This window comes from Ambystoma mexicanum, chromosome 3q (assembly GCF_040938575.1).
Source record: "Ambystoma mexicanum isolate Mex_15411 chromosome 3q, UKY_AmexF1_1, whole genome shotgun sequence".
Classification (NCBI taxonomy): Eukaryota; Metazoa; Chordata; class Amphibia; order Caudata; family Ambystomatidae; genus Ambystoma; species Ambystoma mexicanum.
This window is the reverse complement of record NC_090926.1, coordinates 745,720,573-745,747,686: the sequence shown is the minus strand read 5'-3', so window position 1 is coordinate 745,747,686 and position 27,114 is coordinate 745,720,573. Positions and strand designations below refer to the sequence as shown.

At 45.3% G+C, this 27,114-nt stretch overlaps 1 protein-coding gene across 1 annotated transcript in view; it reads right to left on the bottom strand.

Annotated features, from left to right (window-relative positions):
• Positions 1-27,114, bottom strand: part of RNF157 (ring finger protein 157) — a 1,722,220-nt gene that overhangs the window by 82,196 nt on the left and 1,612,910 nt on the right. The gene's annotated exons all lie outside the window — the stretch shown is intronic.

Sequence of the window (27,114 nt, the reverse complement as noted above, 5' to 3'; positions counted from 1 at the left end):
ATGCTTTGTGTCTTTCTGTTTCTCCCGATTGCCTCTTCTATTTCATTGATCTAAACCCACTCCAGGAACTCTTGTAGATTTACCTATTACCAATTAACCAAAGCCCCTTCTGTTGTCGCCTCAGAGTAAAGCTGCTTTAAGTTGTTTCCATGGGCTGCAAACATTTTGTTAGGGAGATAAAGGAGGAGTGCAGAGGAAGACAATGATGGGATAAACACTTAACTAAATAGAACAGCACACCTGTGTACCAACACATGAATAAAGTGGGAGAAAGAACGTCTAAGGAGAGTTTCTATATCTGCGCTCTCATACCTTATGCCAGGGGTACCTCCAAATTATTTGTAGCTACAGAAGTACCAGTGAAAAAAGCTAATTGCCCGACGCATCTAGCACTCTGCATGACAAGAGGACAGTTCCAGGGTTGAACAGCATCCCCAGTGTGGATGAATAAGGCAACAAATAAAAGAGAAGATAATTATATGCAAGACAAGAGAGAAGCCAGAAACAAGGCATCAAGTAATGCAATATGACCAGCCTGCAATGGATGGAGCAGGTATCAGGGTTGAAAAAAAAAAGATGCTAAATTGCCAAGGCAAGAATTAAGAAGAAATACAGATATGTTGGGAAAGAGGACAATTACAAATAAAAGGAAAAGTGCTCACTAATGAAGGATGGGCTGAAGGATTGGTTGTGTGCAGAGCAGCAGCCATAACTGGACAGTGGGAAGAAGTTGTGTTAACTGCAGAAAAAGAATGCACGGTCCAATGGCCAAAGATTACAAAGTTGTTGACATGGGTCGATGATAAGGGAGGACCATTGCAGATAATACCTCTAAAAAGTGTGTCCGTATTTTCTGAAATAATGGCACGAGGAAAGTTGGAGAAAATCACAAATGTGGCTGAATTCTTGATGTACCAGGCATGAAGGATGGAACAATGGTCTTAAAGGATCATTACTGGGCTTGTGGGCCTAGAGCCTACATGAAGCTGCCCAAAGACTGGGGGAGGGATGTGCTCTATAGTGCTCATCCATGTTCCGGCATTAGTGATTCCTAAGAGTGACCTGAATATTGGAGAGTTTCCAAAAGCAGATGCCCATTTGAGGAGAAGATCACTCGAATTTCTCAACCGAACAAAGAGGGAGAATTACTTTTCAGCTAAATCGATAGAAGCCTTTAATGCTATTCCATAGGAGCACAGGCTGTTCAGCCAGACTTCAGCGATATTCACAACTATCTTCATGCCTGGAATCCAGAGGATGGCCAATGAGAAGTGGTTGCAAATCACTTGCTGGGAGCTCCTGCAGACATTCAACACTACCATAAAGGGATTTAATGCTATCAAAGAGGAATTAAGGGCCAAAAGACTGATGACCCCCCAGAACAGATATGATCACAGCACTCGATAGAGGAGTTTGCACCAAAATCGGGCCATCATACTGCACGTTCATACCTTGTCATGACAACGAGAATGGGACCTTGACAGAGGCCATAACGTTGCTGACAAAACTGCATGATCAGATAGATGATGAGATAGAAGACATTGCATATGACAGCTGGTTCGCATCCATCTTCTCATGGGTTCCACAATGAATAGCAACATCTTTAAGCTTCTTGGAACAATGATGGTGATGTTTGAATTCTGTGAGATCTGGATAATAATTACACAGTGCAAGAAGACAGCAAAGACGGCAGTCAGAATGAAGATCATGATCAATGTTGAATTAGGGTTCGGACCCAAGGAGTTGACAGATGAAGATATCAGAAAATGTATAGAGGCCAGCATCTTAGCACCTGAGGGAACAAAGTTCCTGCATCCAAGGAATCATAAGTATGTAGGACGATGGGTCTATTGTAGTCCGAATGGACAGTGCAGCTACATGACCTGGAGCGTTGGTGAACATGAAAAAACAGCAGGGTCTCAGAAAGGAGTGATGAAGATCTGGACTCCCAAAAAAACTTCTTCAAGAGAGGATACCAAGATGCGAAGACTGATGAAGGAGTGGTCGATGAATCAAACAGAGGGGGTAGTGTGGAGGACCAGCGGAATGCCTCTTCAGGAAGTCCCGCCCCCATACTTTCTATATGTTGGAAGCCAGAAATCGTGACATGCACAACACCAGTGATTGTGCCTCTTCCACAAAGAGTCTTCGAGAAAAGGTATCTACTAAGAAATCCCTATCTGATGGATCACCGTAGAAAGTACAATCTCTTGGAGGAGATCCCCGAAGGAATATGAAGGTGAGAGAAGGAACTGTTGGTGATGTCACAAGAAGCAAGCGTGATGCACTAAGAAGAGTGGCTGAAGAAAAGGATTTATGGACCATATAGAATCTGATGGCGAAATAAAGAATCGAGTAAACTTTCATATGCAGAATGAAGATTGCACGTGTGAAGAGCACTGCAGAAAATGCAAGCCATTTAATAACTGTACAGATGGAGCAACGCAAGTAGACGAAGTGATCTTAAAGGCTAGCTTTACGTAGTGAATAGACTGCAGGTGGTGCCGCTATTATATAGAAGCTGGACATCGGTGTCACATATTTAGTAAATTCAGACCCACAGGGAAAGAAGGATCGGAAAGCTGTGTCGTAGCAACATGAAGCTAAGAGCATGGAAAGGCCTGGAGGACTGACTGGCTGGTGTCAAAGGATGAAGTAGCCAAGAACTGTTTATCTATCCATAAAGAACAGAAACCGTGAGATGGTGAATTGTCTTGTGTTAAGGTGCAAGGAAAGAACACCAGGAGTGCCAAGTGTATTAAAGACAATTAAATGCTGCAAAACAGGCCGAAATACAGTCTCCTGTCACTTGAGTTGAGGATGGAAATAGGAGTTGGGTGTGCAGACCAGAACTGTGTTAAGCGTGTGTCTGTACTCCCTTACATTCCCAGGAGCAAGGATACTTTGCAAGGCCACGTTTAAAGACAATCTAAATGGCAGAAGGCATGAGTGATGAGAGATATTGGGCTAAGTGTGTGGGGAGACACGGTCAAAGTCCACCCACTGACACCTGTACCAGCTTACATGCTGCTAGTGTCACGAATGTTCCGGAAGGGTACAAGCGTGCCAACAATTGTAGAAGGCCATATAACAAAGTCTTATAGTTTGTTAGCCAATGATATACCGTGTATCTAATAACTGATGAAAATGACTTGGAGAGTTTCTATATCTGCGCTCTCATACCTTATGCCAGGGGTACCTCCAAATTATTCGTAGCTACAGAAGTACCAGTGAAAAAAGCTAATTGCCCGACGCATCTAGCACTCTGCATGACAAGAGGACAGTTCCAGGGTTGAACAGCATCCCCAGTGTGGATGAATAAGGCAACAAATAAAAGAGAAGATAATTATATGCAAGACAAGAGAGAAGCCAGAAACAAGGCATCAAGTAATGCAATATGAACAGCCTGCAATGGATGGAGCAGGTATCAGGGTTGAAAAAAAAAAGATGCTAAATTGCCAAGGCAAGAATTAAGAAGAAATACAGATATGTTGGGAAAGAGGACAATTACAAATAAAAGGAAAAGTGCTCACTAATGAAGGATGGGCTGAAGGATTGGTTGTGTGCAGAGCAGCAGCCATAACTGGACAGTGGGAAGAAGTTGTGTTAACTGCAGAAAAAGAATGCACGGTCCAATGGCCAAAGATTACAAAGTTGTTGACATGGGTCGATGATAAGGGAGGACCATTGCAGATAATACCTCTAAAAAGTGTGTCCGTATTTTCTGAAATAATGGCACGAGGAAAGTTGGAGAAAATCACAAATGTGGCTGAATTCTTGATGTACCAGGCATGAAGGATGGAACAATGGTCTTAAAGGATCATTACTGGGCTTGTGGGCCTAGAGCCTACATGAAGCTGCCCAAAGACTGGGGGAGGGATGTGCTCTATAGTGCTCATCCATGTTCCGGCATTAGTGATTCCTAAGAGTGACCTGAATATTGGAGAGTTTCCAAAAGCAGATGCCCATTTGAGGAGAAGATCACTCGAATTTCTCAACCGAACAAAGAGGGAGAATTACTTTTCAGCTAAATCGATAGAAGCCTTTAATGCTATTCCATAGGAGCACAGGCTGTTCAGCCAGACTTCAGCGATATTCACAACTATCTTCATGCCTGGAATCCAGAGGATGGCCAATGAGAAGTGGTTGCAAATCACTTGCTGGGAGCTCCTGCAGACATTCAACACTACCATAAAGGGATTTAATGCTATCAAAGAGGAATTAAGGGCCAAAAGACTGATGACCCCCCAGAACAGATATGATCACAGCACTCGATAGAGGAGTTTGCACCAAAATCGGGCCATCATACTGCACGTTCATACCTTGTCATGACAACGAGAATGGGACCTTGACAGAGGCCATAACGTTGCTGACAAAACTGCATGATCAGATAGATGATGAGATAGAAGACATTGCATATGACAGCTGGTTCGCATCCATCTTCTCATGGGTTCCACAATGAATAGCAACATCTTTAAGCTTCTTGGAACAATGATGGTGATGTTTGAATTCTGTGAGATCTGGATAATAATTACACAGTGCAAGAAGACAGCAAAGACGGCAGTCAGAATGAAGATCATGATCAATGTTGAATAAGGGTTCGGACCCAAGGAGTTGACAGATGAAGATATCAGAAAATGTATAGAGGCCAGCATCTTAGCACCTGAGGGAACAAAGTTCCTGCATCCAAGGAATCATAAGTATGTAGGACGATGGGTCTATTGTAGTCCGAATGGACAGTGCAGCTACATGACCTGGAGCGTTGATGAACATGAAAAAACAGCAGGGTCTCAGAAAGGAGTGATGAAGATCTGGACTCCCAAAAAAACTTCTTCAAGAGAGGATACCAAGATGCGAAGACTGATGAAGGAGTGGTCGATGAATCAAACAGAGGGGGTAGTGTGGAGGACCAGCGGAATGCCTCTTCAGGAAGTCCCGCCCCCATACTTTCTATATGTTGGAAGCCAGAAATCGTGACATGCACAACACCAGTGATTGTGCCTCTTCCACAAAGAGTCTTCGAGAAAAGGTATCTACTAAGAAATCCCTATCTGATGTATCACCGTAGAAAGTACAATCTCTTGGAGGAGATCCCCGAAGGAATATGAAGGTGAGAGAAGGAACTGTTGGTGATGTCACAAGAAGCGAGCGTGATGCACTAAGAAGAGTGGCTGAAGAAAAGGATTTATGGACCATATAGAATCTGATGACGAAATAAAGAATCGAGTAAACTTTCATATGCAGAATGGAGAATGCACGTGTGAAGAGCACTGCAGAAAATGCAAGCCATTTAATAACTGTACAGATGGAGCAACGCAAGTAGATGAAGTGATCTTAAAGGCTAGCTTTACGTAGTGAATAGACTGCAGGTGGTGCCGCTATTATATAGAAGCTGGACATCGGTGTCACATATTTAGTAAATTCAGACCCACAGGGAAAGAAGGATCGGAAAGCTGTGTCGTAGCAACATGAAGCTAAGAGCATGGAAAGGCCTGGAGGACTGACTGGCTGGTGTCAAAGGATGAAGTAGCCAAGAACTGTTTATCTATCCATAAAGAACAGAAACCGTGAGATGGTGAATTGTCTTGTGTTAAGGTGCAAGGAAAGAACACCAGGAGTGCCAAGTGTATTAAAGACAATTAAATGCTGCAAAACAGGCCGAAATACAGTCTCCTGTCACTTGAGTTGAGGATGGAAATAGGAGTTGGGTGTGCAGACCAGAACTGTGTTAAGCGTGTGTCTGTACTCCCTTACATTCCCAGGAGCAAGGATACTTTGCAAGGCCACGTTTAAAGACAATCTAAATGGCAGAAGGCATGAGTGATGAGAGATATTGGGCTAAGTGTGTGGGGAGACACGGTCAAAGTCCACCCACTGACACCTGTACCAGCTTACATGCTGCTAGTGTCACGAATGTTCCGGAAGGGTACAAGCGTGCCAACAATTGTAGAAGGCCATATAACAAAGTCTTATAGTTTGTTAGCCAATGATATACCGTGTATCTAATAACTGATGAAAATGACTTGGAGAGTTTCTATATCTGCGCTCTCATACCTTATGCCAGGGGTACCTCCAAATTATTCGTAGCTACAGAAGTACCAGTGAAAAAAGCTAATTGCCCGACGCATCTAGCACTCTGCATGACAAGAGGACAGTTCCAGGGTTGAACAGCATCCCCAGTGTGGATGAATAAGGCAACAAATAAAAGAGAAGATAATTATATGCAAGACAAGAGAGAAGCCAGAAACAAGGCATCAAGTAATGCAATATGAACAGCCTGCAATGGATGGAGCAGGTATCAGGGTTGAAAAAAAAAAGATGCTAAATTGCCAAGGCAAGAATTAAGAAGAAATACAGATATGTTGGGAAAGAGGACAATTACAAATAAAAGGAAAAGTGCTCACTAATGAAGGATGGGCTGAAGGATTGGTTGTGTGCAGAGCAGCAGCCATAACTGGACAGTGGGAAGAAGTTGTGTTAACTGCAGAAAAAGAATGCACGGTCCAATGGCCAAAGATTACAAAGTTGTTGACATGGGTCGATGATAAGGGAGGACCATTGCAGATAATACCTCTAAAAAGTGTGTCCGTATTTTCTGAAATAATGGCACGAGGAAAGTTGGAGAAAATCACAAATGTGGCTGAATTCTTGATGTACCAGGCATGAAGGATGGAACAATGGTCTTAAAGGATCATTACTGGGCTTGTGGGCCTAGAGCCTACATGAAGCTGCCCAAAGACTGGGGGAGGGATGTGCTCTATAGTGCTCATCCATGTTCCGGCATTAGTGATTCCTAAGAGTGACCTGAATATTGGAGAGTTTCCAAAAGCAGATGCCCATTTGAGGAGAAGATCACTCGAATTTCTCAACCGAACAAAGAGGGAGAATTACTTTTCAGCTAAATCGATAGAAGCCTTTAATGCTATTCCATAGGAGCACAGGCTGTTCAGCCAGACTTCAGCGATATTCACAACTATCTTCATGCCTGGAATCCAGAGGATGGCCAATGAGAAGTGGTTGCAAATCACTTGCTGGGAGCTCCTGCAGACATTCAACACTACCATAAAGGGATTTAATGCTATCAAAGAGGAATTAAGGGCCAAAAGACTGATGACCCCCCAGAACAGATATGATCACAGCACTCGATAGAGGAGTTTGCACCAAAATCGGGCCATCATACTGCACGTTCATACCTTGTCATGACAACGAGAATGGGACCTTGACAGAGGCCATAACGTTGCTGACAAAACTGCATGATCAGATAGATGATGAGATAGAAGACATTGCATATGACAGCTGGTTCGCATCCATCTTCTCATGGGTTCCACAATGAATAGCAACATCTTTAAGCTTCTTGGAACAATGATGGTGATGTTTGAATTCTGTGAGATCTGGATAATAATTACACAGTGCAAGAAGACAGCAAAGACGGCAGTCAGAATGAAGATCATGATCAATGTTGAATAAGGGTTCGGACCCAAGGAGTTGACAGATGAAGATATCAGAAAATGTATAGAGGCCAGCATCTTAGCACCTGAGGGAACAAAGTTCCTGCATCCAAGGAATCATAAGTATGTAGGACGATGGGTCTATTGTAGTCCGAATGGACAGTGCAGCTACATGACCTGGAGCGTTGATGAACATGAAAAAACAGCAGGGTCTCAGAAAGGAGTGATGAAGATCTGGACTCCCAAAAAAACTTCTTCAAGAGAGGATACCAAGATGCGAAGACTGATGAAGGAGTGGTCGATGAATCAAACAGAGGGGGTAGTGTGGAGGACCAGCGGAATGCCTCTTCAGGAAGTCCCGCCCCCATACTTTCTATATGTTGGAAGCCAGAAATCGTGACATGCACAACACCAGTGATTGTGCCTCTTCCACAAAGAGTCTTCGAGAAAAGGTATCTACTAAGAAATCCCTATCTGATGTATCACCGTAGAAAGTACAATCTCTTGGAGGAGATCCCCGAAGGAATATGAAGGTGAGAGAAGGAACTGTTGGTGATGTCACAAGAAGCGAGCGTGATGCACTAAGAAGAGTGGCTGAAGAAAAGGATTTATGGACCATATAGAATCTGATGACGAAATAAAGAATCGAGTAAACTTTCATATGCAGAATGGAGAATGCACGTGTGAAGAGCACTGCAGAAAATGCAAGCCATTTAATAACTGTACAGATGGAGCAACGCAAGTAGACGAAGTGATCTTAAAGGCTAGCTTTACGTAGTGAATAGACTGCAGGTGGTGCCGCTATTATATAGAAGCTGGACATCGGTGTCACATATTTAGTAAATTCAGACCCACAGGGAAAGAAGGATCGGAAAGCTGTGTCGTAGCAACATGAAGCTAAGAGCATGGAAAGGCCTGGAGGACTGACTGGCTGGTGTCAAAGGATGAAGTAGCCAAGAACTGTTTATCTATCCATAAAGAACAGAAACCGTGAGATGGTGAATTGTCTTGTGTTAAGGTGCAAGGAAAGAACACCAGGAGTGCCAAGTGTATTAAAGACAATTAAATGCTGCAAAACAGGCCGAAATACAGTCTCCTGTCACTTGAGTTGAGGATGGAAATAGGAGTTGGGTGTGCAGACCAGAACTGTGTTAAGCGTGTGTCTGTACTCCCTTACATTCCCAGGAGCAAGGATACTTTGCAAGGCCACGTTTAAAGACAATCTAAATGGCAGAAGGCATGAGTGATGAGAGATATTGGGCTAAGTGTGTGGGGAGACACGGTCAAAGTCAACCCACTGACACCGGTACCAGCTTACATGCTGCTAGTGTCGCGAATGTTCCGGAAGGGTACAAGCGTGCCAACAATTGTAGAAGGCCATATAACAAAGTCTTATAGTTTGTTAGCCAATGATATACCGTGTATCTAATAACTGATGAAAATGACTTGCACTAGGAGTGGGCATAAGTTGTCCACCTGACTGTAGAGACCCAATCACAGCCTGTTCCCTTATAGAAAGTATACCTAGATGTTCCTCTTAAGCCAACCACAACCCCCATAGGTTTTTCTTGCTTGCCACATAGTGATATGTCACATATAACACATATTTAGTATATAAATGTTTTTTATGCAAAATGTTTGAGAGCTCAAGCAAACCTCCGTCGATGGTTGTTGTAACTCACTGTTTTAGGCAAGTGATATTAAAACAGTCGGATGATACTGCCAACTTCCTGAGTTGGTCTGATTATTTGGTGCAAGAGTTATTCTACAGCCCATCCTTTGCATGACATGTTACTGATTTAAGAACCCCTGGGTTCACTTACTCTGGTCATATATATACACACATGTGATGTAGAGGTTGAGGTCTGTCCACTGTGACCTTGGCTTTGGTCAATATTGAGGATGTATTGGTGGGCATGTGACTGTTTTGGCTGCCACGGTGCGACACATGCGCATGTGTGCATCCTTTGATGGCCTTTGTCCTGCCGTTGTGATTGGGTAGGGGTGTCCCACTCACCTGCGTCATGTGCCTCTTCTAGACTGGTGGCACTAGCTCCGTTAATGAAAGGAAATTCTGCTCTCAGGTGGTGTGTTCCATTCTATGTTCTCTCTTCCCCCTCCCTCACCAATACCTAGCTTCCTGAGCCTTAACAATGTCTTCCGCACGACACACTTGAGGTAGTTTCACCTCTTGCATAGGTACTCTTGTGTGTGGCCACTGTTCATATGAATCTCAGAACAAAGGAGGCATGTGCCCAGCGGCATGTTGTCAACCAACACCAGCAATTTAGTGTCAGAGAAATGGGGGGGGGCTATGGCTACCAATCTGTTTCTTTGTCCCTGCAATGAGTTTGCTATTGATTTGCGATGACAGTTTACAGGGGAAAAGAAATCTGTTCGTAGGTAAGTATATACTCTACTTACAGGTTGGAAGTGAAAATGGCAGCAACCATCCAGTTGAGGAGTGAGCGGTACCCTAGCAGAGGAGCCCAGGAACCAAGTGCCACTGCTGGAGAAGGATGGCTGCAGAGTGGGACTGTAGCTTACAGATGGAAAACAGTTGTGGTCATGGGCCCACAGAAGATACACTCCGCATGGAGACCAGAGACCCTGGAGAACAGTACCATGAGCCCAACCTGGTTTAGACATCCCAGGGACAGTGACCTAAGTAATGATTGTGACCTTCATCATAAGCAGAATCTAGTGTAGGGGTTGAATATGGCTAAGCAGGTTTTGCTCTCCGGTCATTGTGTGCAGGGTCCTAGCAGTTGCTAGAGCCAAAACAACAGTATTCCAAAAATGAAGGACCCTGTGCTGATGGCCCCCCGGGAGAAGGGCATGGTGCAGCAATGAAGGAGCATGGAGGGGTAACAGCAAGCAAGTCAGAGGCAGCTCAGGTGGTTGAGGAGAAAGAATCTACCAAGGCAGCAGAAAAGGAACCACAACAGAGCAGCTTCAGGAGGCAATCCAAGACGTCACGTGAGAAAGCAGGGGTGAGCTCTAGCAGCAGCACACCATTTACAGTCCAGCAAGGCAGACAAGTTGCTCCCACCCTAGGTCCAGGACAAGTAGGCTTCCAGGAGAGCATCACAGGTTGCAGGCATGGTGTTCCAGCATTCAACACCAGAACAAGCACAGTGCAAAAGATTCTTCGAACACTGAGAGGGAGACCATCCACAAAAGAACAGGGCTCAGCAGGACAGCAGAGGCCGGATCCCAGGAGCAGCCCATCTCTCCAGCAGTCTTCCAGTTTAGTTTTGTTAAACAAGATCCACATAATAGCCTTAGGTCCACCGATAGACAAACACAACAGGGGTAGGGATAACCATGTACACCAGTCCACAATCAAGCACCATTTAAGGATTTGCCGGCCAACCAAACTAGATTGGACAAACACCCCACACACATGCACATATATGTGCATTGATGAGTCTGAGACCCCTCATCTGGCTAAACTAAATAAGAGTCATACAAAGTCTGCCTGGGTAGGCTCTGCACGGAGAATACGTTGGCAGAATGTTAATTGTATCAATTGCTCATTGTAAATCAAAGCAAAGGGAAACCTAGAAATAAAATGGTGGGATTGTAGGGCTTTTAAAAGGCATTGGTACCACATTGGCCAGCATGTATGCCCATTGCTGTAGCCAAAAATATTTGTATACCTGTATTTATTTGTGATTTATTTGCGACTTCTATAGCGCCTTACGCCAAAGCGCTGAACAGAGAACACACATTACAGTACAATAAAATGCAGATTTCAAAATTACAAAAAGGTAATCATAGTTGTTGTTCTAAATGAACCTGCCACCAGCCTATTCCCTACTCGAGAGTAAGAGTACTCACACAGGGACAGCATTTAATTCTCCAGGAACACCCTTTCCCTGGTAGCCTCATAGGCTGCTGAAGGCAGTAACCAAAAGTGGCTCCTCCCCAATTGGAGCTGTTTATCAGTTAGATTGTTTCCATGCATGGTTTGACTTTTTAAGTCTCTATGCTACATGAATAGATCTACTTTGGTCACATGCAGTGGCGTGTTCCGATTTGGTGTTGTGTGAACTTAAAGTGTCTTGATACACTGTTTCGACTTTTACTTAAGTCTCTATACCAGATGAACAGATTGATTTTATGATTTTTTTCTTTTCCCGTTTCTGGTTAGATACAGTGCCTTACCTGTCCAGACCTATCTGGCCTTTGACATTCTTTGGGCACTACAGAAGTGAAAGTGGACCTCCTTGGGAATTTGTTGACCATCTATTGGCTGGTCCTTGTTGGACCCTAGAATTGTTCCTTAATTGTCTCATTGACTGAGGCTCCAATCATTGGTAAGCATGGTATTCAATCCATTTTAGTGTCCTTTAATTTCGTTACCCTTAGGTTATTTACATAACATCATTTGTTTATTCATTTTTACTCTCACTTTACAGGGTATTCACTATCCATTTGGAATTAGCCAACATGTATCCTAGCTGGAATTGGATCCTTATTGCTATTAGATCTTCAGTATCTTTGTTGCTGTGAATTTATCAATCTTTTGTTCCTTATCAGTTTGTTTTACAGGTAACATTTTCTTACGATTTATTTAAAAATCCTAGTGCCCGTTTGAGGCCTCATTACTTTTCTTTCTTGGAGTCACACCTATGAGATGGTGGATGGTTATGTCAATAAATACTTTCTCTGATTGTAACTGTACTATTGTGACTACATATATGTGGATTGTCTCATTTTCTAAAAATTATATTTTATATATATCTTCTTTTTCTGGATATCTCCAATTTTGTGTACATTGTAAATATGATATTGACACTGATGCTTCTTTAATTGTATATAATTACAGACTATTCTGCTCCTGAAGAAGGGGTTGTTCCCCGAAACGCGTACAGCTCCTCATAACATCACAAGAATTACATTTTTGGTTATTGTTTGCTTAATTTTATAACACATGTTCGATTTCTGTTGTTTTCAAGATCATTCCCCTTTATGATGGCCTTATTTGAATATTTGTATGTTTATGTATTTTAATGCCAACCAGAAGTGTTCTGGTCAACATATTGTGAAACCTGTTTGTTTTGCCTAAATATTTACTTACCTTTTTGAAGTGAAAATTCTGACTACATTTGACTGACTGTGTATCAGTTCCAAAGGTGTGCGGGGGACGGGAGTGTCTTTAGATTTAGACACTTTTTTCTGTTTCACCACTTCCAGTAACCAGTCGCCTCAAACCTCGACCACCGAAATAACCAGAAAGAGCTCAAACTGCCCCCTGCAGGGACTGGTGGTAGGGCACAAGATGACTGGTTCCTGATCCTATAGTCATGATTGTTGAAAGTAAGTAGCAACTGGAGAGCAGGCCTTTATCATAGAGACGGCACCTTTGCCACAGAACATTCCCCTTTCCTCCCAGAAATAGATGCAGTATGGCAGAGCTGGTAACAATACGATCTTCTGCGACAGTTGCAAGGGTGCAGCTTTTTTCGATTGTGCTGCTTTCCAGTGAAGCAATGCCCTTGGCTACCTCTCATTGCTTGATCCGGAGGAGGGGCGGTACGACAATAGTGAACTGTTGCACCTTGAAGAGATTTTATTGATTGACACCCTTTAAAAGGTAAGACCTTTCAGATATTGCTCATTTGCTAAATAGCTCCACATGACTCCGCTCTGCGGTGCCCAATAGTGGAAATGCGTTGGCCTGGGCTGCTAACACTTGCATTGAAAGAGGCATTGCCATATGCACCTGAACTTACTTCATTCGTTCATTTATCGCAGCGCGCAAAGCCCAGAGGCATCCTGGCGCCAGTTACATACAGGTAAAAAGTACAGGGAGAGAAGCAGATGGTTCATTGAAGAGGTGAATTTTTGGCTTCTTTCTGAATGACAGATGTAAGCCCCGGTTGGGGGATTGGTTAACGAAAGGATACCTGTCGCGTGACACGTCGGATCCCAAATACGCGAGGGCGGCGCTGGTGACCAGTAGAAAGAAAAACCCTTGCGAATGCCGACACGGGGGTCCCTTTACTCTTTAAAAGAAAACTTTGCTGGAACAAGCAGAACACCTGGTGATAACGGTGAAACCCTGCTAAAGGGTTTGAGGTGCTCCCCTCTGAGCTCTGTGCCACTGCAACCTGGGCTTTTTGCTGGCACTACCCTGATTAGCAGGGGCTCGCTTGTTACTTTGCTGCCCCCCAGGGGGGTTCTCATCAGCGCTGGTTCTGGGGCACTCTTGATGACTGGCACTCACCATAACAGGGGTGCACAAAAATGTGTTTTTAGCCCTCTTGGGGGCTGGTGGCCTACCTGAACCACCTGGGCCACACCTGGAAGACGTGGCCCAGCTGGAGTGAGTAATGTGGGGCCCCCACGTTGCCTCTGAGTGCTGGGCTGCATTTGTCATATGCAGCCCAGCCCATATAAAGGCTTTGGCACCCACAAACTGTTGCTGTTGCCACTGCTGCCTGCCACCAGCTACTGCCAGCCCAAGAAGGACTCAATCCTTGCTGTCATCTGCCACGCAAGAGCCAGCGCAGAGAGGACCATCGAGAGCAGCAGCCAGAGAACTTGAGACAGCCCTGGACAGGTTGTCTTGCAAGTAAGGTCTTTTATAGTTGTTTTTTTTTAATACATTGCACTGTACAGACTTGTATATTTAAAGGAAATTGTTTAGATGTTTGAGTTTTACTTTTTAGTAACGCAGCCGCTTAGGTGTAACTGAAGTTGTATATAGTGTCTTCTGTTCAGCCCCTTTTCGTAAATAAAGAACCGTACACTAGCATTCCTTTTGTCCGCCTTTCCTTTTGTGTTCCAGTTATTTATTCTAACTTTGTGTTTTCTCTTTGGGGGTATTTGGGGACCCTGCCTGTTCTAATCTCTTGATCTTCCGTACCCGTACCATCTTCCTAGCGAGGTACACCAGGGTGATCTTGAACCCAGGAGAGTGGGGTTTGGAGACAGACAAGACGTGGGTCAGGTTATAAGTGAAGGGTTAAGCTGCATATTGTGTTGCCGCCTATACCGGTCTCCAATTAAGGTGCGATGGAAAATCACCCTGTTACACAGGTATGATGGCTCAGCCCTCAGCGTAGGGGGGATTGTTGCAGAGGCTGGGGGCACGCACTGGCAAACTGGAGCCTCCTGCTCTTTTGAAATTACTGTAATTGTTTTTTTTATGACTTGCAGTGCATGTGAGTATGCCAGTCTGCTGAAAAAGATATCAACCGCACAGCTCTGTCCACCCTGCATGAAAACGCATGCTAGCCGTTACCAAATCGCTCCAAAAAAAGCGAAAGGGATACATGCAGTCCAAAACAGCTACAGTTGGCGCTATTCAGAGCACCTGTGACCTAAAAGGTACCCTGGAGTCAGCCTACGGGAAAATCACTTCTTATCTTAAACCACACTAATAATACGGATAAGATAGCTGTAATAGAAACATCAGAGTAGCCCATGTTACAAATGGATACTTCAGGCCTGAGGCCAATAGATAATAATAAATTGCTCAATTTACGCCTCAGCTTACAGAGCGAGGCTGGATTTGTACCTCAAGGGGATATTAGGCCCTCCATCCCTAACACTGTTAAGGATAACATTGTTATGGAGCCCTGCTCTACTACCAACCCAAATAAAACACGGGACGTGTTACATATTGCAGCAGGATTGTATTCATCCTCACCTGCACGCAATACTTCATTTACAGGACCAATTTCTCTGATGAGGATGACGTTAGGGATCCGGAACGCCTCATCTTACTCGAGGCTCTCTTTGCATTATGCAGGAATATGTACAGAGAACAACAGATACTGAAGGAAGGACTGTCCAGATTGGTGGATGTGGTGCTAAATAATGTAGGCCCGGAGCCAAGTCTTGAGACCAAACTACCTTAGAGGGTTGACCCCGATGTCCCTCTAAGCAAGGAAGCAGCACCTGCATGCCTCAATACATCACAGACAGAGGAACCTTCTACACGGAAGCAGAAGCAAAGGGGACCTTTAAAAGGTGCCCGAGACAGAGCCAAATAAGCAGGAATGCAAAACTGTAAACACAGGGACGAATCATAAAACAAATAATAAAGTCCCTAAGAAAAGCGTTTCGGTTGCCACTCAATCTCTGGCTGTGACATTCCCTAAAGACCTGGCATGCAAAGAAATGCAAAGCACTTATCAGCTTGTCCCTGCTTGCCCCATTAAGGTTGCCAGGAGGGAAATGGGAAATAACATAAGACGCAGGAGGTCTAGATATGTGGATAAATAAGCCATCGACAGCGCTGTATAAGTCTGGCATTCAAACACCGTTTAGTGGCCCCACTGTAACACAACATGGTCTTATTGCCTGGGCTTTTTTACTTTACTTTTACTTTAATTAATTTGTATCACGCAGCCATCGACCCTGAGGCGTGAGGGCGCAGACGAGACGGACAATATAGGAAACAGGTTGACAAAGTCCCAGCAGGTTAGAGAGAGCCTTGGGTTATTGTCAGACCAACGGTCAATAGAAAAGCCACATCTTAAGAGCTTTCTTAAATACCCTCAGGGAGGAATGTTGTCAGAGGGTCGGAGGTAGAGTGTTCCAAAGCTTAGGCGCGACAAAGAAGGTCCCATTCTCCACCTTCTTTAGTTTACATTGCGGAAGCACCAGGAGGCTCTGGTTGCATGATCTTAACGACCTGCTGCTGGCCTTCTCTATGATAAGGTCTTGCAGATATGTGGGTGTTATTCCAATTCTGCATTTAAAGATTTTCGTTAAGTCATCTGAACTTGGCTCGGGCCTCAGCTGGGAGCCAATGTTAGGCGCGCCTAGCCTCAGAGACATGGTCCCGGCGGGCTAAGCCGGCGACCACTCTTACGGCTCTGTTCTGGACCACCTGAAGTCTGTTGGAATCAACTTTGCAGATACCGACCAAAAGACTACTGCAGTAGTCAATCTTTGCCCCAACAATGACTCGGGCAATGGATTCCGCTTTGGCTTGCGAGATAAAGGGTCTCAAATGAGCGAGCAATTTCACATAGTAGATGGATGCTGAAACAGTGTTGCTCACATGGGCTCTCATATTAAGCGTCTGGTCTAAAACCACACCCAGAATTGTGTTCCCAAAGTTTTGTTTGGGAAAGAATTGCAACTAATCCCAACAAATAATTTATAGGCAAGGTCCAGTTTAGCAAGTTATTTGAAATTCCCAACTATCATCAGTTCTGTTTTGCTTTTGTTTATATTGCGCATCATCTAGTTTTGAAATTCTATTGAGCTCTTGTTCATCTCGGGAATGCACTCCCGATAGTGGGACGACACACGGGTGTCGTCAGCATAATTTAAAAAAAAAGATTCTTCTTGCTCCAGCATATTGAAGAAAGGGGCCATGCAGATGTTATAGAGACAGGGAGATGTACTGGGTCTCTGAGGAACCCTGAAGAGCACTGAGACAGAAGAGGCTTCCGCTTTGTCAAGGCCGACTCTGCTCTGTCTGTTAGCCAGGATGGACTTGATCCAGGAAGTTGCAGAAGGGGAGAAGTTGGCTACCTCCACCATGACGGAATGGTCGACCAAGTCGAAGGCTGCAGACAGATCCAATGAGATTAGAGGGACGATAGCCCTTTAACCATGCTTCCTAAGAGTCTGGACTTCAGGTCCAGCATGGAGGCCTCCGTGCCGAAACCTTGCCTGAAACCTGACTGATAGACATTGGGAATTGGATATTGATTCAGATGATGTGCGATTTGCGAGTAGGCAACTCGGTCCAAGATCTTTAGCAGAAAAGGAGTATTGGTTATTGGTCGAGAATGAAAACGAAATCTCCCCATCAGTAAAATAGAGTAATTCCCAAAAAGAGGAGACTGGTTTCAGTAAAATTCCACAAACCTTTGAAAATATTTTGGAGAATGTAAAATATAAGAAATACGTCTTGAAAAAATTAAGATCTTGGATATTTACGCGTCTTCACAGAACCCTTCTTTAAACCGAGCTAATCTAGTTAAATTATTCCATTTGTTACCAGAATTGGAAATCATAGCAACTAGTGACATTGCTCTGGTAGAAATTCCTTCCACTCCATTTGAAGTAAATTGGGCATTGGTACACTTTGTCGCTCCAATAATCACAGAACTGGTCATGTCTTATGGACAGAAGTTTTTAGAATTGGGCTATGCCCTAACCTGTATTGGGGAACCTACAACCTCTAGACCAAAGCAACAGAGAGCCTCCCCTAAAACAATGGATACCAAGCTGACTGACATCGAGATTGATGCAATGGTTAAGCAAATTGTGGGGGCTTTGAACTAAATACCTTTAAAGTGAGCTAGATGTGGCATGGAACTCTCCTGTGCACTCTGAAACGCTAGTGCTCATCTCTTGAAATACCAGAGGGTTTAGTTCCTTTACACATACTGATAAGGCAAAAAGGTAGCCAGTGCCCCTCTCTGAAAAGAACATGGCGTGATAACCTGTTATGTGTTTTTTTTTCCACTTTGAGAGTCTGCAGCCATCGCTTTTTGCTCACTCTACTTTTCACAAAGGAGGAACATCCATTTGCATATCAGAATTTGTCCCGCCCACAAGGGCATTCCAGCACCGAAATACCAAGCAAACCTCCTTTGAACAAGAGTACCAACAGCAACCCCAGACACATGTTTCAGCCTTGTTGGGCCTCATTAGTGAGGTGGCGCTGTGCTCACCCACTAGTCCTCGAGGATCTGTCATCCAGGTGGCCAGGACACGGCCTTCGCTTTTGGATCCAGTTCCTGCAGGTGGACCAGTGCGGGAGGATCAACTGGATGAGGGGTCTTCGGGGAGTGGGACACCAGATGCTGAGACGCAGTATCCCTTTCCTTATAACACCTTTACTTTACCCCATCCTACCAAGTAGGATGTTTAGGAACTCCAAGCCCTGTTTACAACACAAACACTTTCTCACGAACAGCATGCAATGAGAGAAAATGGACTAACACCTAAGCCAAATACCTGACGTGTCCGATTACATTGGTCAAGCAATGTCAGGCAATTACTGACATCACTCACTCCTGACTTCCATTACACTTCCCCACACGGATAAAAGGCAGAGTATGAGAGCACACTCTGAGCAAGGCAAAGAACACAAGGAAACGGCAGTTCCAAGATGGCAGTTTAACAAGAGTAGAAACATGGCGAAACAGAAGGGGATTACAAGGAGGGAAGTTCCATTGACCTTTTCGTTAAGGAACCGTCACTTTCATGAGCCCTCGAGATTGGAAAGCGTAAGGCCAGGAAAACAGGCTGAAGAATTCTGCATTGTATGTCGGAGATACCCGGGGCCCTTCCGTGTCAAGAATCAAGGCAGGGAGAATTACCAGCCACCGAGGTACAGTCCCTTGGCTCCAAGAAGAAAGCAGCGTCAGTGAAATCAACCGAGCCTGTGAGTTGGGAAGACCAATAAAAGATCAGTCTGTGTTGAAGCCAAGGTTGCAAGCGGCAACATTGTATGGCGAGCGCTGGAACAAACATAGTTTGAAATACGTGTGATAAAAGACGCAAGTAAAGTTGAAATGCAGATGAGTGATTGAACTTTGAAACAAAGATACAATACCTTTGACAGAGTGGTCCGGCACCACATGGGTGCTCAATCGAAGGTATCAGTAAGTTAACTGGCTGAAAGGTGAAAGCGTTGTAGAGAATTGTGAATCAAAGCGGTCCTGCAACAGGTCAAGCAAAACCCTACACACAATCGAAAGTCTGATATTGATGCAGTAAAGAACATTTATGGCAAAGTTGATAAAGTTGGTCCGAGCCCAGCAGAGGGAGATCAATTGAAAGCTTTGTGTTAAAGTGAGACTGGCAGAGGATGGCCGGGGTGAACAGAAAATCACCAGAGAATATGTACGTGTAAAACCCTAAGGCGAGAGGAACTTTGTTGTTTGTCGTATTACATCAGGCCCTCTGGAAAAAAAGACTTTGAATGGCAAATAAACTTTGGCACAGAAGGCTATGATGTTGAAGTTTTGAACTACACAGTCGTGCTAGAGAATCCAGATACTGTGCTAAGCTCGAGTGTGCCGCCTTGTCCCATGCTGAAAATGTGGGGCAGGGAAGCCAACGGCTTGAATATCCTGACATATCATTTCTTGAACACTTTTCTTTTGCATAATATTGCTCCCCACACTATTTGTATTTAGAAGTAAGGAATGGTAATAGGTCTATTAGTAAGGGGCCTTTTATTTTTATAATTTTCTATTAGCTAGTGTAATACAGCAGAAAAATGCAGCTTTTTAACACATTAAGAACAAAGAAAACAAACAGCTTCTTAGCAGTAAATTAAAAAGCAAGGTACAATTTGATGTTATCATAAGTAAACAAATGAATAGCTTGCTATGGTGAGGAAATTCTTCAACATGCATGCAACCTTTTCCAGAAAATAGTAAAATACCACCATACAGGGTTCATGGCTTCCCCCATGCATTGCTTGCATGTCGCTAGAGCAGAGAGGTAAGGCTCCAGGCCTGCTGTCATCTGGGCAGAGTCTCGAAGCATGTCCAGAGTTGCACAATGGACCAACATATGTTTGGCAGTTGCAATGGAAGCAGTGCCGCAAAGGCGGCACATGCGCATAGGTCTAGAGATGTTTGTCCAGGCATCCACCAGCTCCAAGCTTTTCACAGAATTGAATTTGATGTACTCACAAACCAAGGTGCTACCCACAAATTGGGCAACAGTTCGGGAGGACCTCCCGATTGGTAATATATTCGGTAAAATGGGTGCTATTTACCTTAGTGGCCAGGGATGGAACATATTCCTCACAGTAACTGGCATATACCACTGAGCTCATAGCAGCTTTAAACCTGGAGTAAGACCAGCTCTCACAAGCGGTTGGAAGCAAGTTTAGCCATCTGCTTGCCATCAAAAGTATGCATTGAAGAGCACCATGATGCATATATGCAGCCTTAGACCGAGCAGCTTGGAAGATCATACAGTTTAGGGAGCCAGACTCAACATTGACCAGTCTCCAGTAAATGCATAGAAGGTGGAGATGAAATATTGCATTGCAGCAAAAGATGCAAGTTCCAGAAGGATGGATTCAACCGGCACACGCCTGGGTAGGCGGAACAACCTCTTGAAGAGGAGAGATTGAAGTTTTGCCACCCCGTTGTCATTACTGAGATGCCATCCTGTGGCGCCATACATGATAATGGAACTAACCATAACCATGTATAGCTGAGACAAGATGCCAAGAGAGTAGCCGCCACCTGGGCGAGATGAAAGTCGCCACAGAGGCCCTTTTAAAAGAAGATTCCACAGTATTGGTAAACATTTACCACCTCCAATCTAATCCCTCCCAGATGCCAAGGGATTGTAGTCTTGTGACGGTCGAGAGGGTGGAATACCATGATCTTGGTCTTTTTAATGTTAACCACAAGATCCAGAGAATCCGAGTAACTCCTCAAAGCACAGAGAGAGGCCTGAAGGCCTGCAGGAGGAAGATCATGAGGGATAATATCATCCGTGTAACCCAGCCTTTGAAGGGGGAGGTCCTCCAATTTAGGGGGGATAGAAATGGTATTAATCAAGGCCAGGCCCATGTCCGCCAGATAAAGAATAAACAGAAGGGGGCGAGGATGCAGCCCTGCTTCAAACCGCGGACCGTCGAGATCCAGGAGATGGTGGTGCCAAACTGATCCAACCAGACCTTTACCCTGGTTTCGGTGTGAAGTAATATGATCATTGACAGAAGGCCAGATGGAATATTCCAAGAAGATGACTTCTGCCAAAGCTTATTGAGATTAACAGAGTTGAAAGCTGCACTGTAGTCAATGAATGTGGCGTAAACAGCAGACTACTGAGGAAACCAGGTGTGTTGGATAATCGACTGAAGCACAAGGAAGTTGGTGGTCATGCTCAGGCCCGGCTGGAAACCAGTCTGGGTAAAAGTCCAAGTCCAGAGGTCAGAAAGGAGCATACGAGAGAAGATTTTGGAGGTGGAATCGAGCATCGCAAGGAGACAGTAATTTCCAGATCGATCACACTTTTTCCAGATAGGAACAATAATACTGTCTCTCCAAGAAGGTGGCAGCAGTTGAGACTCTCCAATCCAGTGTAAGAGGCACTTTAGTGCAGTACCCCAGCAAGGGGCAAATGCAGTTCGGGCCGGGAGCCCGGGATGTCTTGTTACTTGCAGTTAGGTTGATGATATCAGCAGAGCAATAAGTATAGGAACATCTGCTCCAAGGGCGAGCACAGACATTTACGATGGGTGGATCTCCAGCCAGCGTTTTAGTCACATGCTCAACCCATGGCGATTCAGTAACGCACAACAGGTCACACTCACGATGTTCACCCGAGGCCAAATTGCAAAATTGGCATGTGTCATTCACAAGAGCAGCATGGACCAACATTCCTGGGTGCACCGATGATATTTAATCCATTTCCGATGGAGGTGCTTAGCCCTGATCAAATGAGAAGCGCAAGCTTGGTGGTCCGATTCGGTCCCCACAATATTGCAAAGTTCTGGGAGTAAGTAGCCTTCCTAGAAGCAATGATTCTGTCATAGGAGTGCTGATGGACAGACAGCAAAAGGGAGGGGCCATGATTACTGAAGGCTTTGAATAATGAGATGACCAAGGTCATGATAACTTTCCCAAAATCATAGATCACCTCATAGATCATCTCAGGGTGGCAGGTAGGAACACCCGAAACCTCAGGAGTAGAGCGGTTGACGAAAGAGGCCAAAGCAGCACGTATGATTGGGGACGTTTCTTCTAGTCTTTGTTCACTCCATGAGATACGATTTAGTGTAGCATTAACTCTTAATACCACATTTGTTTCAAGGGCCAAGGTACGCTCAACCAGATTTAGAGACATCACAAGGGAAGAATGTTCACTCTATAGACAAGGAGAGACTACCATGTCGGCCACCAAGGAAGGGTAATTGGCAATAAAGCCATAGTCTGGGATGCCGCTGAAGCCATTACCAAAACGGGTGCAGTTCGGGAGGGGGAAAGGGGTGATTCGCTGGAGTGGCACCATTAATCATAGAAAAGCCTAAAGAGTACAGCAATGTAGCCCATTCCAAACCACTTTTGCAGGAATGGGCAAGAGGGCCGTCCTCCACTGAGCATGAGGGAGGGGGTCCCGAAATAGAAGTCAGATTGGGGAGGGCTGGGATCCGGGAGTTAAAATCCCCACAAATACAGGGAGAGCAACGGCTCAGGTCACCAATCAGGATCTCTGTTTCGGCTAGCACTTCAGCATGGGGAAGCCTGTAAGGAGGATCACCCAGGCGGATAATCCTGTCTTCCCTGCGATCTCCATCGTATGGCACGGTGATCACAGCCATAAGGATATTAGGTGACATAGTCGGTAGTTCCACCATTCTGGGAAAATTCTTAGCACCCAGCAATAACCCACCCTTAGGGCGTCCCTTGGAGCCCTGGATGAATTGTTTGTTGATAAAGTGCCACCTGTCTACCACCACTGGTTCAGTCAACCAAGTCTCCTGGAGGCCCAATGGAGTACTGGGCAAAGTTGTCAAAAATGCCTCCTGTCTTAAAGAGATGGCTGAAGCCATGGGTGTTGCAACATCAGTTGAGAAAGGCCGGGGGAGGGGGCAGTTAAAGGCCCTTGAGCCCAGCCCCTGAGAAGCAGCTAGCCTGGATAACCATGCACAGTGGCATTCCTCCCTCAATGAGGCCACCACCATCCCTACTCCGGAAGGCAAACTAGAGATAGGGGGCAGAATACAGGGAGGTGCCGGAGCTCCATCAGGCAATATCTCAGGCCATACAGGTAGTCGATCGACATACACTGGTAACTTGAACGGTTAAACGAGGCAGCATTCTCCAAGATGTATGCCAATGTCTCCCCAGAGTGGAAGTATACCATGGCAGTAGCTTGATCGAAAAACTAGCAGATGTCAATTGTTTTTATGTCACCGTTATGTAGGAAGTATAAAGGAATGATGCAATGGAAAAGATCAAGCAGTCAAGAACGATTTAAAAACTGCCCCTTCGATTTTCAAAAAACATATTGACCCAGAAGAGCCTTCATGGACATTTTGGATGGTAACCGAATCTGCTTCGGCCCCTGGGTAGGAGCGGCTTGAATTGGTGGACCTCAACAGACAGCAGATGTGCAAATAAAGCGGAAAGCTACTGGTGCCAAGTGGCCGGGGAGTCCATCAGTCTGTGCAGAAGAGTTAACAGTGGACTTCCCCAACATTTCGGGGCTAGACCCGGGGGGAGGAACAGTGGTGACTACAACAACAGCCGATGCTCTCTCCGGCACAGAGTCAGATAAAGAACCATTCCCAACAACAGTGGAGGGGTCAACACAAGGAAAATGGAAGAGGGGGGGAGACCCTCCTGTGGGGCTGCCATCGTGCTAGAGAGGCTAGAGGCAACAGCACTCAGTCTCTTTCGTCACAAGCGATTCATACATAGATGCTTGACGGGCGGCCCAGCAGGACCGCTTTGCAGGGGGAAGACCCTTGACTAGTTCAGAAAGGACATTAATGGGATATGGTGACAGTGGTGGGAGCCAGAGAGATAGAAGAGACATGTAGCAGTGTACAGTTAGCGGAGGAGGTAGTGGAGTTGGAGAGAAGAGCCAGATGGTTAGTGCAGATGGTTGACCAGTGATCTTTGTGGTAGGCCACTTGGACAAGGGACTCGACAAAGTCTAGAGTTTTTACAATCCAGTGATCCTGGGCGTCCTGTTTGGCAGAGATCACATTAAATTTAGAGGAGAGTTCGGATAAAAGCAATTCCAAGTTATTGAACATGGCGGCGGAAGAATCACTAACATCCGCCAAATCCAAAGATGCAGAAGAGTAAACAGAGGGGGGAGGAGGAGGAGGAGGAGAAAAGCCATTAGATCTACAAACCAACAGGATGAACAGCACCAAAGAGAGGATCACCAGAGCCGGCAGTGAGGGGTGGGCCACAGGATGCAGGAGGAAAAACATCAGAAGTATCTGAGGCAGAACAGGACAGCATAGAAGAGGCCTTTAAGTCGTGTTCACAACTGGGCAGAGGGGCCAAGAGGGACGGGAAAGGACCAGTAGAAGTTGCAAGAATGGACCAAGCAAGTAGAGTTCCCTCCTAATTCATCAAGCAATGTAGTAGCATCCAATAGGGAGGGAAGAGTAACATGGTCCCCAGGATGTGAGGAAATTGAATTCGGGTCAATCTTTGTGGTATCTTGGTCAGGCTGTTGGTTCAGTACAGAAGATGATTGCGGAACAGTAGGGGCGGTGAAGCACCTTGGGGGGAATGGCTGGTGACAAAACAAGCGCATTTGTAACTTTTTTTTCAAGGGTCATAGAACCCAGGCACTGAAGAGGGGTAGAAAGATCGGAAATGAAGTCCTCAGAAAGTTTTTTGCTTGAGAAGACGATGTCCGCGTGTACCATGTTGCAAACTGGAAAAAAAGCAGTCATCTTAGAAGCAGGTAGATTGCACAGTTTGTGCGTTGCGGGCCGGCGCGTTTAATGTGGTGGGTGTCATTGGCCAGATAATCCGGGGTGCAGACAGAAGCACCAGCATGAATGTCAGCCCCAGGTAATTCCAAAGCGCCTCGTGTGACAGCTTTACGCAAAACGCCAGGAGAAAGCGCAACATTGGCCATATCCCTAGGCAGATGCCGGGGCACACACTTGAGGGGAGGTGGGGTGACTAAGCAGGGGCACGCCGCTTCAGTATAATAACGGAGTGGGAATGTGCGTAGACTGTTGGAGGTGAAAGCAGCAGAGGGAATAACCCGTACTCACTAAACTGTCAAATTAGACCTCACTTTCAGTTCAATTCAGTATTTGGCACTGTGAGTAAATTCCGTTTTGCATGTGTCCAAGGTGATTAAAGAGGCGAGCCTTCCATAGGATTTTTTTTTAAATATGGTTCTTTCCGAATTTTAAAGGAAAAAAGAAAACAAGTATTTAAACTTCAGAGGGCTCACTAAACACTCAGTGTCGGCTCAGACTATAGCCTCAATGGTATGAGCGATATCACAGTGAGCAATATAAATACACAGTATAGGCAGCTGGTGTGCGCTCAAATGGAAAGCCATAGGCCCACAGGCTACCTACTGACCATGGGCATGCCTCATGCCGTGAGACTGAGTTTCTTAACTCGCTAAGCTTAGCCTCTATATGCAGGCTAACTGCTGCGGAATGCCGGAGGTTACCGGAAAGAGTGCAGTGAAAAAAAGAAGCCCCTGCTCACGCCACCCGGTCCACAACAGAACCAGTCCACTGCCACTGCCAATCCGACTCGGTCCATCCGGGACTTTAGTTCATACGAATATCGCTCTAATTTCGAGCCAATGTCACTTCAAAAGATCTCTGCTCTCTGCCGAGAAGATCAGAGGAAAGAACCTCAGAACACTAACACACACTCGTAACTGCTGTGTCAAGCAGCACCTCGGAAAGACAGATCAGGAACAGGATTCAGAGGCCGCTTCAGACAGGCACAGTTTTGCATAACACCATTGTTGATTGCACTGGTAAAGTATATGGAGTGGCCCTTTTATTTTGACAGACTCGACTAGGACTGTGTTAGTTTTTGATGGTCGTAGCATGCTCCCATGTTTAGATTTAGGATTTGATAGGCGTTTTTCAAACACAGTTGAAGTTAAATAAACACCCTTGAACTGTGATCATTTTTCTGTCTTACTGTTTGATACCATGCCTTCTGTGATATTACTGGGAGCAGAGACCACTCTGTTAGATAGTGACCCAAAGGGCTTGGCTGCCACACAACATACGACACACACACACAGAGGTTGGCTTGTAGGTTACTGACTGACCAGTTTTTGCGGGCTGTCAGCACTTTTATAATCTTTTATAATCTTTCCATGCGTCAGGACGCTTCTAGGACCTTTCTTCAATACCACACCCCTCCCCAACTTACATGACAAAAAGAATACAACAGGTAATAGGGTCTCCTGTCACAGTCGCATCACGTGGCAATTCGGGCTCTCTGTTCTGTGGTAGACACAGTGCAGGACAAAACCTCTCAGTCTCATGGATGCCTGCAGGCGTTCTTTCAACACGTACCTTGATGATGTACTTCGAGTTCTGGAGGGAGGGGTTGACACTGCCTGCTCTTCTTCAGGGATAAATCGAACCAGGAGACTTCTTTGCTGGGCTGCTCATCTCTTCATCTCTTTCCCTGCGGTTAGTATGCTGAAGAATCATCAGAGGTTCAGCCGGGACGTCGGCATGTGGTGCTGCAGCAGAGCGACTTTCTTCCCACATGGTAGCCGGCATTTGCTGAAATTGAGATGCATTTCTCGTCACTAACTCTTGTTCTCGTTGGGCAGTTATCATTCCATTGCTGTTCTCCGTCACTGTCCACGGATCCGACTCATAGGGGAGCGCTAGTATGGTCCGGGGATCTCTGTTCTTCACCAGAACCTGATCACCTGGGGCAATGTCCCTGGTGATTGCTCCTTGTTCATTTCTGGGTCTCCTGCTTTCTTCTATGTGCTACCAGTCTGGCTCCGGGGCAATCCAGCTGTTGTGCATCGGGAGTTCAACTTGTGCTGGGAACCTGAGTGAGGTGTCTATTGATACATTCGCAGGAATCGATATACTGCAGGCAGCCATGGGCTCTGTTTCCTCGTGATGCGGATCACCTTGTTCAAGGATGCTATAAAGCGTTCCGCGTCCCCAATTAACTGGGGCCTATATGGGGTGACATGGTGGTGCTACACGTTTATACTG